The sequence below is a fragment of the Echinops telfairi genome, unplaced genomic scaffold (genome assembly GCF_000313985.2).
Source record: "Echinops telfairi isolate 266 unplaced genomic scaffold, ASM31398v2 ScPeMD7_9;HRSCAF=40, whole genome shotgun sequence".
Taxonomy (NCBI): Eukaryota; Metazoa; Chordata; class Mammalia; order Afrosoricida; family Tenrecidae; genus Echinops; species Echinops telfairi.
The window spans coordinates 11,601,282-11,614,312 of NW_022103906.1; the positions used below are offsets into that span (position 1 = coordinate 11,601,282).

At 40.0% G+C, this 13,031-nt stretch overlaps 1 pseudogene; it reads left to right on the forward strand.

Annotated features, from left to right (window-relative positions):
- The first annotated feature begins 400 nt into the window (after positions 1–400).
- LOC101660066 lies at positions 401–1,869 on the forward strand (annotated as a pseudogene).
- The last annotated feature ends 11,162 nt before the right edge of the window (positions 1,870–13,031 follow it).

The window sequence follows — 13,031 nt, forward strand, 5'->3', positions numbered from 1 at the left end:
AAGAGTAAAAGAGCTCTGAGATCCTGCTTTTCCTCAGGACACCGTGGGGATATTAGTGTCAGGCTAAACGACATAACATGGCTGTAAAAATATAAGGAGTCTCAGGATTTTTGACATTTATGGGAGAATTGAGAACAGATATTTGAATATTTGGGCCAGAAAATGTTGAGTACCTGGGACATAGATTTTAGAAGACTCTGTTAGACTAATACATAGAGACGATAAAAGGATAAGGGGTTCAGATGCATGGGCTGGGGCCACATATATAAGCCCAGAGAAGTAGAAGTGTGGTACCCTGCATGCTGCCTGGGAGACCACCAAGTCAAAAACAAAGATGGTGAGGTTTTTTCCACCAGGCAGGCAGCTCATCTGTCTGGTGCTTCTTGGACTTACTAGAAGCATGGTCCCTAAAGGCCAGTCCTCTATCCTGCCTCAAATAAAGAAACCTAAGCTGTAGGAGGCTCCAGCCTTTCTGAAGGTGAAGAAGGGAAAAAAAGAAGAGCAGGAAGCAATTGAACATATTGATGAAGTACAAAATGAAATAGACAGACTTAATGAACAAGTCAGGAGCTTTTGAAGTAGAACAGAAATATAATGAACTCTACCCACCATTCTTTCAGAAGAGATCAGAACTGATCATTGTGTTAGTCTAGGTTGACTAGAGAAACAAATCTAGGGACACACATATATGTGTAAGGGAGAGCTTTACATCAAATAGCAATTGTACACTGAGAAAACATCCCAGCCCAGTCCAGATCCAGTCCACAAGTTCTATATTAGTCCATATGCCAAACGCAGGAAGATCAAAGGTCGATGGGTGCAAAATCTTGTGGATCCAGTGGCAGTGTAAACATCTCAGTGCTGACACAGGCCTCCACATGACTTCTCCAGCTTTCTGAGTGTGGCTCTTCAACAGGAAGGTGAAGCAGAGAGAGTTAGAGAGCTGTCACAGGTCTCAGCAAGTCTCCACATCATGGTCAAGAGGAAGATAAAGGGAGAGAGAGAGAGGAGAGAGAGAAGGAGAGAGAGAGAGAGAGAGAGAAAGGAAGTTCCCAGGATCCTCATGAGAAAGCTACATCCACAGCAGGCATCATCAAACTGTGACCTGATTGACAGGTTAGAGTCCCACCCTACACTTATTTATCAAGTTAACTACCACAATCACCAAAGTCCATAATTTGTGGTAACAACATTTGTCAGCCATCTGCAAGTATCTGCATTGCTTGGGGAGGAGTCTGAAGAGGCACTGCATTATTTGACTAGGGCTGAAGTGACAGGATTTGAGAATATTAAATCAGGTTACAGAACAGATTTTTATTTTGATGAAAATCCTTACTTTGAAAATAAAACTCACCAAAGAATTTCATCTGCATGAGAGTGGTGATTCATCTTCAAAACCAACTGAAATCAAATGGAAATCTGGAAAGGTCTTGAAGAAACATTCAAGTCAAACAGAACAAAGCCAGCAGGAAGAGACAGCCTGAAGAACCAGGTCGTTTCTTTACTTGGTTTACTGGCCATTCTGGTGCAGGTGCAGATGAACTAGGAGAGGCCATCAAAGATGATATTTGGCCAAACCTATTACAGTACTATTTGGTCCTGGATATAGATGATGATGAAGGTGAAGACGTGATGATGGTGATGATGATGATGAAGGCTTAGAAAACGCTGAAGAAGGAGATGAAGATGAAGATAAGAAGATGAGAAGATGAAGATGACAAGGAAGTAGAAGAGCATGAACGAGAAGATGACTATCAGAACACGATGGATTCCAATCTTCCTTTTAAAATTTTCTTCAGTCCCTGGGAACAAGTTACAGTCGTTATTGTTTCTGTTTTTAACCCTTGGGCCCAGTTGTCCTGTCCTTAATGTCTCTTTTCTCTACTCTGTGCAATGGTCTGAGCTTATTTTGGGGTGGTGGTGGAATATCTTGAGCATAAAACAGTGGAAAAGAATCTCTACTCATTGTGTTACAAATACCCCTTTGTGTTATAAATTAATTTTTATTCTTTCCTGTCTCAACAAAAACTGTAGAGTCAACAAAGACCCTACTCTATGGGAACAAAGAAAGCCCTCAGCTCCCTTTGGTTTGCTGGCCTCTGTGCATAGAGTTCTAGCCCTTTCCCGACTTTTTCCATTTAATGGGCTCAGAGATTACATCACGTTTCTAGGTGAATATGGACAGGTTTGCATTTACCAACATTCTATCTTGAAAGTTGGGCATTGAATAAGGAAGACAGAAGCAAAATCAATGTATTTGAAATTGTGGTGCGGAGACGAATATTGAAAGTACCATGGACTGCTAAAAGGACAATCTGATCTGTCTTGAAAGAAGTCTAGGCAGAGTGCTCTTTAGAGGCAAGGATGGCAAGACTTTGACACTTCATTGTCAGGAGAGACTAGTCCCTGGAGAAGGACATCATGCTTGGTAAATTGTAGGGACAGAGGAAAGGAGGCCCTCAAGGAGATGGATCAATCCCACTGCAACAATGAACTCAGGCATAGGAACCATTGTAAGGATGGCACAGGACCAGGCAGCGCTTCTTTCTGCTGTGCATAGGTTCGTTATAGGTCAGAACCAACTCAATGGTACTTAACAACAACAACAACAACAACAACATGTTCTTTAAAAGAAGAAAAAACTTAAAGTGGGAGTATTGGGCTATGGGGGTCCCCAACACTGGAATAGGTCCTCAAAAATGATTTTGTGATTGTGGAAAATAATAGAAACAAACAGACAGTGAGCAAAGAGGCTCCTCATCTCATGTCAGCACTGGGAGAGTGAATGCATTTTCCATTGGGTATGCAAGGAGGTATTAAACAAAACAAAGCAAAGTGGACTCCCCGCCCCCCAAGCTATGTATTAAATTTTTTTGGACAAAATAACTTATCACCTTCAAAGAACTCTCCATTACACTTAAAGCATTTCTCAAATCTGATTCCATTCTTGGAGACCTTTCTAAAACTCATCTGTTTGAATGGCTGACAGCACCTCCCTTGCTTTTTTCTTCACCTCTTCTACGTAATCAAATCGCTGACCTTTCTTGTCCCTCTGCATTCGAGGAAACAAACAAACAAACAAACAAACAAACAAACAAACAAACAAACAAGTCACAGGGAACAAGCTCAGGTGAGCCAAGTGAGTGGGGCAAAAGAGGCGTGCTGTTTTTGGTCAAAAACTGGAGCACTGAGATGGCTGCATGAGCAGGTTCATTGTCATGGTGGCAAAACCATTCCCCTATCTGCCACAAATCAGGCCTTTTCTTTATTTAAAAATCATTTTATTGGGGCTCATACAACTCTTATCACAATCCATACATTGTGGACTGACACAATCCATTGTGTAAATCACATTTGTACATATGTTGCCATCAACATTTTCAAAACACTTTCTACTTGAGCCCTTGGTATCAGCTCCTCATTTTTCCCCTCCCCCCCCTCTTTCTCACTAAACCTTGATAATTTATAAATTATTATTTTTTCATGTCTTACATTGACCGATGTCTCCCTTCACCCACTTTTCTGTGGTGGGTGGGGGAGGGGGTTATATGTAGATCATTGTTATTCCCCTTCTCTCCTCTCACCTTCCTCTTCCCCTTCTGGTATGGCTACTCTCATTATTGGTCCTGAGGGGTTTATCTGTCCTGTATTCCCTGTGTTTCCAGCTCTTATCTGTACCAGTGCACATCCTATGGTCTAGTCAGATTTGTAAGGTAGAATTGGGGTCATGATAAGGGAGTGGGGAGGAAGCATTTAAGAACTCGAGGAAAGTTGTATGTTTCTACGGTGCTATACTGCACCCTGAATGGCTCGTCTCTTCCTTGTGACCCTTCTGTCAGGGAATGTCCAATTGTTGACAGATGGGCTTTGGGTCTCCACTCTGCCCTCCCCTCATTCACATCAATATGATTTTTTTGTTCTGGGTCTTTGATGCCTGATACCTGATCCCATCAGCACCTCATGATCACACAGGCTGGTGTGTTTTTTCCATGTAGGCTTTGTTGGTTCTCACCCAGATGGTTGCTTGTTTATCTTCAAGCCTTTAAGACCCGAGACACTATGTCTTTTGATAGTCAGGTACCTTCGGCTCTCTTCACCATAAGGCACCACCCATTTGCCTTCAGCGATTGTGTCAGGGAAAGTGAGCATCACAGAATGCCAGGTTTAGAACAAAGTGTTCTTGCATTAAGGGAGTACTTGAGTAGAGGCCCAATGTCCATCTGCTACATTAATACTTAAGATATGTACATAGACCTATATCCCTATCATTGTATATTAATATATTTACATATGTACATACCTGTATCTAGACCTTTATAAATTCCCATTTTCCTCCTAGTTCTTTTCTCTATTTCTTTTTTAACTTTCCTTGTCCCACTATCATGATCAGCTGTCGTTTTGCTTTCAGTAATTCCTCTCGGTTACATTGCACTTGATCAAACTCCACCAGGCATCCTATGCCCTCCTCGCCATCGATTTTAGATCACTTGTTGTTCCCTTGTCCCTGGGTTTGTTGGAAGCCCCCTTCCTTTCTCCCACCTCTCCCTCTCCCATGTCCCCTCAGAACTGTGGTTGCCTATCTTATCTAGATAGACATGCAAAAACAATAATAAGCACAAAAACAAAACAACAACAGCAAAAAAGAAAAGCTTATAAAAATAGTTCCTGGACTGTTTGTTGACTTTGAGGAGTGTTTTCCAGTTGAGTCTGATGGGGTGCCATGCCCTGGCCCCAAAGTCTATTTTTGGTATTCTTCAGGGACTTCATGGTTTTGCTTCCCTTGCTGCTCTGATTCACGCTCTTAGTGTTTCACCCCCGTGTCAAACCAAGGTTTAAGAAAGATAAACAGTAGACCAAAATGGGTCAGGGCCTTGCTTACTTTCCTCCTTCCCTCCCTTCTTTCCTCCTTTGCTTTTGCTATGGAAAAGCAGTTATACACAAGCATACATAGAATGAAGGAATTAAAATTTTCTTATTGATCAGCTTTAACATTTATCAACATTTTACAAATCTTGTTTCAGTCTGCTCTATATCTTCTCCCACCTTCATTCCTCCTCCTTTCTTTCACCCCCTCTCTTATTTATGTTGGGGTATTTTAAAGCAAAGACATTGTGTGATTTACCTATACCAATTTCACTATGCATGTTCAACTGCTAGAAGTGTTAGGTAGTTTAGGGACTGGGGCATCCATTACGCGTGCTCAGAGGTACGAGCTACTGGCCCATGAAGGAGTGGTACACTGCGCATGTTCAGAGTTTCAAGTTTCCGGCCAGGAAGGGGAGGTACACCTGAGTGGGCGCTGCACCTGGATTGGCCCACCTAGGCCAGGTGAATTTGATTTAGCCAATGGGGTCGACCAGTATTGTCAAACACACCTCCCAACGGGGCCCCTGAAAAAGCCAGAGGTTTTGCTCTGGGCTCTTTCCCAGCACCTGCTACACAATGTAGCACAGCTGGACTGTGGTCCGGAGAGGCCAGGCTGCAGTCCCGCAACTGTGCCACGGACTCTGTCTGTCTTGAGTTCCATTTATTGTAGAACCTGAAACTGCTTCTGTTCTCTATAAATCCACTGGGCTCACAAACCAGGCTTCGGTGTGAATTATTTCTCATGGGAAGCCAAGGACCGAGGTATATCTCTCCCTTGAGAGACCTAACAGAAGCATTTTCCTTTTCACATCATGTCATACTAGTGTCACACTTCATAGAATTAAAAACAAACCTTTCATGTTGCATTGTGGGAAACTGAGGGGCTGGATGAGAAATAGCCAAATTCTCTATGCTCATAATTCAGGGTCTGGAATGCCGACTCCAGTGGGAGAAGACTCGCATGGTTATGAGATAAAAATAAATCTTAATACACATTCTCATAACTGAAAATAGTCCCTCCTACAGCCCTCCATAAAGGAGCTGTCATAAAAGATTCATGAAAGAGTCCCCTGGTTGTTCACTAAGCACCAGGAGGTTATCTGCTGTTAAGAGCAATCAGGTTCTATTGCCTGTCGCACCCTAAAGAGTAACTAAGTTCCTTTTGATACTGATCATAGATTACTCCCCTGGGGAGGGTTCAAGGACAGATGAGGCTAGGCTGCTGAATCATTCTTTTATCCACTTATTATATAATCCATTCACTGCATTACAGGTTCACCATATTACATGTATGCCCATTGGAAGTCCCATGAATATACAGTATATACAAATTGGAAAATACATTTGCTCTCTTGGTCCCGACATTGGGAGAAGCCCCATTTGCTTTGATTTCTGTCTTATTTTACACAATTGTTCCTAAGGACCCATTTGACTGTTGGGGGCCCGGTACCCCGACATTGCATAATACCCAGTTTGTATTCAAAATTATCTAGATATTTTAAATGTCTTTTTAATTTGTCTTGTTCAATATAGAATCCAAACAATGTCTGTGCCTTGTCTGTGTTCCTCCACCCGCCCCCACCCTCGAACCTTTTCTTTGTCTTTCCTTCTTATTTTTCCTGAAGCCATTGGTTTGTTGGAGAAACTAGGTCATTTGACCTGGAAGAACTATCTCATCTGCTGGGCTTGGCTGGTTGCTTCCTTGTGCAGTTGTTTTACTTGTTTCTCCAACTAGTAAATTAGTAATTACTTCCTGTCAATTAGTAGCTAGATCTAGAGACTAGATTAGTTTTAAGTTCAGTTTCTTTTGACAAGAATATTTCCCATGTGGTAGTGTGTACTTACTTCCTGTTACATCACTGGCAGCAGGATCACGGGTGCCTGGTTGTCCCACTTTCAATAATGATGATTGAGCATCGGGTTTAGTTGGTGTCAGCATTTATCTTCTGTTATCAAGCTCCTTGTCAAACTTTCATTGAAAAGTTTTGGCATCCATTGATGAGTGTTCTAGATATATGAATGCATTTGCTGTTGTTAGTTGCCATCCTGACAGCCCTGGCTTATGGTGACTTTGTGTTTAATGGGATGAAATGTAGCTGGTTCCTGTGTCCTTTTTGATCATTGATTGGTATTTTTGAGCCTATTGCTATCACTGTTGTGACAATATAATTATATCAGGGATTGCAAAATGGTGATTTTTCTTATTCTACTCTATCTTCATTATTATCTGGGAGTGGTCTATAAAGAAGAAATTTCCTTCATTTAATTACTGTTTAACTTAAAATACGGTTTATAAAAGATAGACTTAATCTTTTTTTAAACCAGTTTTCTCAGTCATAGATTGGTGCCCCACAGTTCCCAAGTGTAGGTTTTTGCCTTCCCAAATAAAATTTCACTTTGAGAAGCACAGAAAGGGCTGCACTAAGAGAAACATTTTAGGGGACTCCAAGGAGGAAGAGCTGCCCTGGTGGTGCAGTGGTTGTGCCCTTCACTCCTAACCACTAGGTCAGTAGTTCGAAATTGCCAGTCAGCTCCATGAAAGAAAGATGGGGCATTCTACTCCAGCAAAGAGTTTCAGTTGGAAACACAACAGGGGCAGTACTCTCCTGTCCTATTGGCTTGATGGTGACATTAATGAGAAGAGGAAGAAAAACTTCCCCAGCCAGCTTGATGGCTCTCGTATGGTCTTACTGTATCCTTTCTCCTATAAATACAGACTCTCAAGAGTAAAGATTGTTAGGAAAATTCCTCAGGATCCTTGAGAACTTCCACGAGGGGCAGAAAGAGGTTCTGGGAAATGTAGTCCCAAACTATTCCATGGACTGCATGTTCTGCCTAAATCTCTACATTCACTCCCATGGCTTGTCTCAAAACTGCAATTGTGAGTAATATTGTTTCATAACTATGATTATGGACTCGTGGATTTTACATATTTGATGTAGTTATTACTCTCAACAATAGTTTAAAAAAGTCCATCTTTGAACAACGGAATCCTCTAATTTGGAGCCTATATCCTTTTGACATGGCCCATCAGTTTTTTTTTAAAAAATGGGCTGTTGCTACATTTCCAGGGACAGAGGCTAAGAAATACATTTCTTGTTGTTAAGGGAAAAAAGTTATAATTTTATAGCTACAGTTCCAGTCATAATGTAAGGTCTTTCTTAGTATTTTAATGTAGTGTCCATCCTTTTATTTCCATCTTATCTTATGCTGAAAATATTGATTCCTATACATTTATTTCACATTTTTATCTTAAAAATTTCTAAACTACATGCAATAACAATAAAAAAGGAGTACCTGCACACTTGCCTTCTAGATTCTTCCATTGTAATTACTCTTGAATATATAGTTACTTTGTTTTTATCCATTTGAAAGAAAGTTGTGTGCATCATGATATTCCAGCCCTAAGTACTGCAGCATGTAATCTCAAACAGGACATTCTCCTACAATATCACCATGCAATGATCACACCCAGGAAGTTAACAATAACGCAATTCTAAAGATTACTGGGAGGAGGGACACTGATCATAGCTCATCAAATAGGTTTGAACTTTTCAATGGTCACTAATAATGTCTAATAATCTTCAAAATTTTGAAGTGATTTTCTACACCACATATATTTCATACAAGTAATACAAGTACTCCAAGAGAATGGAATTCTCTAAAATTCTCAAGATATTGCTAGAAGCAATTATCTTTCACTATGTTTTGCTTATTGCTCTGTTCCTTTTATGAATGACATATTTGTAAGCCTGGTTTTTATTTATTAGCTTTAAACAATATTTATGATACCATAAAAGATGAAAATTTATCTTTTTCCTGTTAAGCCCGCTATTTTTTTAACCTTCCCCTGTTTATACTGCCATCCCTGGCTTTCTCACAGTCATCTGAGTCTTTCTTATTGGTGTATAAACCATATTTCTTCTTTTTTAAAAAAATTATTTTATTGAGGGCTCGTACAATTCTTATCACAGTTCATGCATACATCCATTGAGTCAATGTACACCTGTTGCCCTCATCAATCTCACAACATTTGCCCTCAATATCGGTTGCTCATTTTCCCCTTCCCTCCACCTCCCCCCTCCCTCCCTTCATAATTCATAAATTATTAGTTTTGTCATAAGTTACACTGTCTGACATCTCCCTCCGCCCTCTTCTCTGCTGTCCATTCCTCAGGGAGGAGTCTATACTTAGATTCTTGTAATTGGTTCCCCCCTTCTACCCCACATTCCCTTCACCCTCCAGGTCTCGCCCCTCTCACCGCTGGTCCCGATGAAGTCATCTATCCTGGATTCCCTGTGTTTCAAGTTGCTATCTGTACCAATGTACATCCTCTGGTCTAGCCAGATTTGCAAGGCAGAATTGGGATCATGATATTGAGGGGAGGAAACATTAAAGAACTAGAGGAAAGTTATATGTTTCATCGTTGCTACCTTGCACCCTGATTGGCTCGTCTCCTCCCCAAAACCCCTCAGCAGGGGGGTGTTCTGTTGCCACCCAATGGACTCTGAGTCTCCACTCTGCACTCACCCACCTTTACAATGACATGATTTCTTGTTCCTTGATGCCTGACACCTGATCTCTTTGACAGCTCATGGTCACACATACTGACTGGTGTGCTTCTTCCACGTGGGCTTTGTTGCTTCTGAGCTAGTTGGCTGCTCGTTTATCTTCCAGCCTTTAAGACCCCAGATGCTATATCTTTTGATAGCTAAGCACCATCAGCTTTCTTCACCACCTTTGCTTATGCACACCTTAGTTTTCAGTGATCGTATCAGGAAGGTGGGCACCCACTGATCTGCTTTTTAGTTCTTTGATGTCTGATAACTGGTCCCTTCTGCACCTCGTGGTCTGATAGGCTGGTGTGCTTCTTCCATGTGGGCTTTGATGCTTCTCAGCTGGATGGGTACTTGTTTATCTTCAAGTCTTTAAGACCCCAGACGTCATATCTTTTGATAGCCGGGCACTGTTAGCTCTCTTCACAACATTTGTGTATGCACACGCTTGTCTTCAGTGATTGTGTCAGTAGAGCAGGCACCCACTGTTATGATTTTAAGTTCTTTGATGTCTGATAACTGATCCCTTCTACACCTCATGATCAGTCAGGCTGGTGTGTTTCTTCCATATGGGCTTTGATGCTTCTCAGCTAGATGGCCGCTTATATGTCTTCAAGCCTTTAAGACCCTGGACGCTATATCTTATGGTAGCCGGGCACCATCAGCTTTCTTCACCACCTTTGTGTATGTTCACATTTTTCTTCAGCAATCGATTCAGGAAGGTGTGCATCCTGGAATGCCAATTTAAAAGAACAATGTGTTCTTGCAATGAGTAAGTGCTTGAGTGGAGGCCCAGTGTCCATCTGCTGCTTTAATACAAAACCTATAAATATGTGCATGTAGATCTTTTTCCCCACACTCTTATGTAAATATATTTGCATTTGTACATTCCAGTCTTAAAACCTATATACATACCCTTTGTCCCCTAGTTCTTTACTCTATTTCCCTTTACTTTCCTCTTGTCCCACTATGATGCTCAGCCTTCATTTGGGTTTCAATGATTTCTCTCGGTTACAATGGCCTTGCTGAATCCCTACTAGGCCTCTTGCACCCTCCTTGCCACTGTTTTTGGATCACTTGTTGCTCCCCTGTCCCTGGGTTGGTCAACACCACCTCCTTACACCGCCTCCCCCTATATTTCTTCTTCTTTGCCTTTCTTTGTAATAATGATGCTATTAAATATTTATCTTTATAAGATTGACTGAGTTTGCTAAGCATCATGTTCTCTAGTGTTGTCCATATCTTTCAGTGTTTAAGAGAGGTATTATTGTTTATATTGACCCATAAAATTCCAAACTATGAATGTACCAGAGCTTGTTTATCCATTCTTCTATAGTTGAGATTTTTAGTTGTTTCCATGCTTTTGCTATTGTGGAAGTTGCTGCAATAAGCATAGACATACATATGTCTCTTCCTGTTATATTCCTAATTTCTTTAAGGAATATACCCAGTAGAGAGATTGCTGAAATACAAGTTACTTGGACTTGCATTTGTTTAAGGAATTGATATACATATTTCCATAACAGCTGTATAATTCTACAGTCCCACCAGAAATGTGAAAGTGTTCCTATCTCTCTACATCATCTCCAGCATTTATCATTGAGTTCTGTTTTATTGAATTCTGCCGAAAGTGTTCATGTAGGTGATCTCTCATTGTTGTTTTAATTTGTATTTCTCTTATTGCTAATGATTGCACACCTGTATGTCATCTTTGGTAAATTGTCTATTCATGTCTTGACCTGAATAGCTTGACCTTAGGTGTCCCTGAGATCTTCTCCAGGGGAACAAACTATGATCCTTATCAGAAGGGAATGGCTGTGCCTAAGGTGGGGTGGACAACAGAGTTCGATTGCTCTCAATGGGAGACAACTTTCAGGCCAATAACCTACAGGTAGATAACCTTTATGTGCATAGTAAGCAACCATGTACTTCCAAGAAGCATCTTAAAATTGGAATTATTCAGGGGAGGACATTTTGGGGGAAAACTTTTAGCTAGGAGAATGTGACTGGGATTCATCTCCAACTCAGGAGCATGAAGGACTTCCTCCATCAGAGTCCGCCTCCCAGACTCTTCATGATGAGTGTAGAGAATTTGTCCACATACGCTCTCTTTCCGTTCTCAGTTTCCCACCCTTGGGTGTTTCTGGGTTTGCAATTCTAATCCACTGGTCTTCATATCTATTATTGTACCAGTACCACACTGTCTGATTACCACAGCTGTATAATATGCTTTAAGGTCAGGGAGTGAAAGGCCTCCTACTTTGTTTTTATTTTTAGAGTGTTTTATTTGCCCTAGGTTTCTTTCCTTTCCATATAAAGTTGATAATTAGTTTTTCAATTTCATTGAAAAAGTTGTGGTAGGATTTGAATAGGAATTGCATTGAATTCGGAAAGTAATTTTGGTAATAGTGACATTTTCACAATATTTAGTCTGCCTCTCCAGGAACAGGGGAACGTTCCATTTGTTTAAGTTTCTCTTGGTTTCTTGAAGGAGTATTTTATAGTTTTCTTTGTATGAGTCTTTCGTTTCTGTGGTAAGATTTGTTCCAAAATATTTATTCTTTTGTGTAGTTACTGAAATGGTATTGTTCTTTTCATATTTTCAGTATTATCATCCTTAATACACAAGAATTCCATTGATTTCTGTATGTTGATCTTTTGAGCAATTGCTTAATGGAGTCTTTGGAGATTTTTCTATGCATATTATTATATTGTCTAAATATAAAGAGATTTTTATTTCTTCTTTTTTGACTTATAGCTCCAGCTAAAACATCCAGAACTATATTAAATAAAACTGAAGATAAAGGGCAACCTTTCCTAGTTCCTCTTTGAAGAGGAAATTATTTAAATTTCCCTCCACTCAGGGAGATGCCAGCTATGGGATTTGCATATATGACCTTTATTTTGTTCAGAAATGTCCCTTTTATGTCTATTTTGTTGAGTGTTTTTATCAGGAATGATTTTACATATTATCAAATGCCTTTTCTGAATCGAATGATATAATCATATGGTTCCTATCCTTTATTTTATTTATGTGTTGAATTGTTGATAGTTTTTTCTAATATTAAATTATCCTTTATTATTTGGTATGAATCCCACTTAATTGTGATGTATCATCTTTTTGATGCCTAGTTGAATTCTGTTGGGTAGGATTTTATTGAAGACTGGGTATCTATATTAATTAGATATATTAGTCTGTAATTTTTAATTCTGGTGATGTCTTTGCCTGGTTTAGGTATCAGAGTTATATTTGCTTCATAAAATGAGTTTGGTGGCATATTGTCCATTTGCATTTTGTTGAATAGCTAAAATAAAATTGATATTAAGTCTTCTCTAGATGTTTGATTGAATTCCCCAGTGAAACTGCCTGGAACTGGACTTTTGGATGTTGGAAGTTTTATTTATTTATTTATTTAAATCATTTTACTGGAGGCTCTTACAGCTTTTATTATAATCCATGTATACATCCATTGTGAGAAGCACATCTGTACATATGATGGCATTATCATTTTCAAAACACTTTCCTTCTACTTGAGCTCTTTGTATCAGCTCATTTCCCTGCCCCCGCCAACCTCCCTCCCTCATGAACCCTTGATAATTTATAAATTA